We start from the raw sequence: 2,553 nt of genomic DNA, 5'->3' as shown, positions 1-2,553 counted from the left end.
TGGTAGAAGCATTTTTACTTTTTTGTTCATTTATTTGAACATGTAATATATTTTTAATAAATGACTGTGTTGATAATATGATTCTAAAATTCATTTTATATGATCTCAAACTAAATAATTATATTTTTTGGTATAAACCGAATAAACCAAAAACTGACGGTATATAAACTGAACCGAACCGAAGTAAATATGGATTTAGAATGGTAGTTATATTTTACTAACCGAAATACCGAAAACCGAAAAAAACCGAACCTAAACCGAACCGATATCCGGATTGAACACCCCTAGACTGACCACAGAAAATCTATGTTGAACTTTTAGCTCAAACCTTAAACCGGTCACCACCAGTTTCTTCCATGTAAACCAGATCAAACCAATCGTCTTTCTCTATGCCAAAGATTTGCAAGCCCGGTTCACCGGTTTCCTCTCACTTTTAGTCCAATTAGTTTCTCCCACGTTTATAAACTCTTTATTTGGGCCGTGCCATATTTTGAAGCTGTGATTTGTTTTGATGATGTTATACTTGCTGCTTTTTTGTAACAACCTATTACGTTTTTCTGTTACGTCTTCCATAAATTTTGAGTTATTTCCTATTACATGATTTTGTTCTATAGTTTTAACGGGTTGATTGCATAAATATAATGATTTAAAGAATGAACTACTTGTGAATCACTAAAATGATTCCCTATCACTCATGAAACATATTTTTCCAAAAAGTTCTAGACTTGTAGCAGAAAAATGAAGTTAATCCAAAAGAAGCTGCATAACAATGAATAACTCAGTTAGCGAGTAATCATTAGCTCTACAGAATTGTACTTACAGAAACGTCAAACATCACCAACCTGAAAGAAACTGTTTGAATCCTCTTCCTCTTGAGGCTCCTCAATCGATATTACATACACGCGTAAATGTTTTGCACACCATTGGCTTATCTACATGAAGTGGAGCAAGAGAAGATAAATACATAAACACTCTGGAGCTGAGGTTCGGGCCGTAAGCAGCAAAAGGGAAAATATAGTACATCAATACCAGAAGTAAGATATTGTACCTTAAGGGACACGTCAATACATGTGATGTCTTCCCAAGTGTAAATAATGCCGTCAATGATGATTTGAAACATGCCACAACATACCATTTAAAGCATGTATAGTTCTCTTAGTCCAAGTGAATCCTAAAAGTAAACCAGAAATGCATGTGACAGATAAACATGACGCAGATACAACTTAAGCGCTAAAACGTTCAACATCATTATCCTGAATTCTCTATTCTCACGATATTAACCATACAAAATTCTCTATCCTCACGTTTAAATCTTTTCTTTTCTTTCAAACTAAAACGAAAAGATTTAATTTCGGAATGTATAAATATCAATCTTAATCAGAACTTAGGATATTGAAATCACTGAACAAAGATAATATATAGACCAAACGTCTCTTGAAATGGAATAAATTATGCATATGGTGGAAGATGAGAACCCGATTTTTAAGAGATCCACCCAAAAAATTCTCGCATTTTACAGGGAAAGATTGGCTTCCATGAACAAAGATAGGAGGGGGGGAGATGGTTGTTTTTAAAACAATTTGAGGAATGCAAAACAATCATTTGCCATCTCACTCTCTGATATTACTCGAGTCAAACAGTAAATACATGCTTTCTAGCTCCTTTCTACTAAATTGCAGAAAGAGGGATAACTATACCTTAGGCATACTACTTAGAGCTTCGGAATATTGACCTATGTTCCACCAACTCAGTCCCGTGACTGATATTTGGAATGTCGTCTTCTTCTGTAGAACTGGCCGACACTGGAACAGACACGTTTCTCTGCCAAAATAGCTAACGGTGGCTCCGTTGAAGTAATTGTTTTGAGTCGTCGGGAACCAAACCGTGAGGATTTGGAACAATCTTATTCATATGATCGAATCTCATCAGCATCAATACTGAAAATAAACTTGTATAGCCATTCTTAGCTCTAGAAATCTATACTATCGAGAGGAATGAAGATATGAGTTTCAATGGAATGAGATTACCTATTTATAGTGATAAAGACCACGTTTGATTTCATCTGATTTTCGTAACGATCCCAGAATTCTTTTGCTGGTGAGATGAAAATCAATCGAAAAGACACAACCGCCGGATTCTAACAGGTTTTCATCGGAATTAATGGCAAAACATAATAATACAGATGGAGATTCGATGGCAGTAAGAAGAACAGTCTTTTACTATCTCGTCGGCGACGCAGAGTCGCAGACTTTCGCATACGAAGAGAAGAGAGTTAAGAGAGAGACGGTTGAAATTAATAGGAAACCATTACAGCCCACTAAAAGGACCGATTGATTTGGGTGAACACATGTCACTCTCCCCTTGATTTACTTAATGACGTGGCTCTCTCAGGGGAGAGCAAACACAACTTAATAATAGATAGATAGATATAGATTAACCGTTCAAGAAAAAAATATTTCATTAAATTCCTGGGATTACACTAATTAGCTGAACTTAGAAGTCATAATATTCACTCTACCAAGATCGTTCCCCGATGTCGACTAGCATATAATT

The 2,553-nt window shown here is 35.6% G+C and overlaps 1 long non-coding RNA gene across 1 annotated transcript; it reads right to left on the bottom strand.

Annotated features, from left to right (window-relative positions):
* Nucleotides 1-594: 594 nt before the first annotated feature.
* LOC106305263 lies at nt 595-2,271 on the bottom strand. Its single transcript, XR_001262948.1, has 5 exons — nt 2,028-2,271; nt 1,698-1,937; nt 1,049-1,171; nt 843-932; nt 595-759 (listed from the first exon to the last, which is right to left on the bottom strand). It is a non-coding gene; the product is annotated as an uncharacterized LOC106305263 (long non-coding RNA).
* Nucleotides 2,272-2,553: the final 282 nt, after the last annotated feature.

Source organism: Brassica oleracea, chromosome C7, assembly GCF_000695525.1.
Source record: "Brassica oleracea var. oleracea cultivar TO1000 chromosome C7, BOL, whole genome shotgun sequence".
NCBI lineage: Eukaryota > Viridiplantae > Streptophyta > Magnoliopsida > Brassicales > Brassicaceae > Brassica > Brassica oleracea.
The sequence above is the reverse complement of the archived record's forward strand: the minus strand, read 5'-3'. Positions and strand labels throughout refer to the sequence as shown.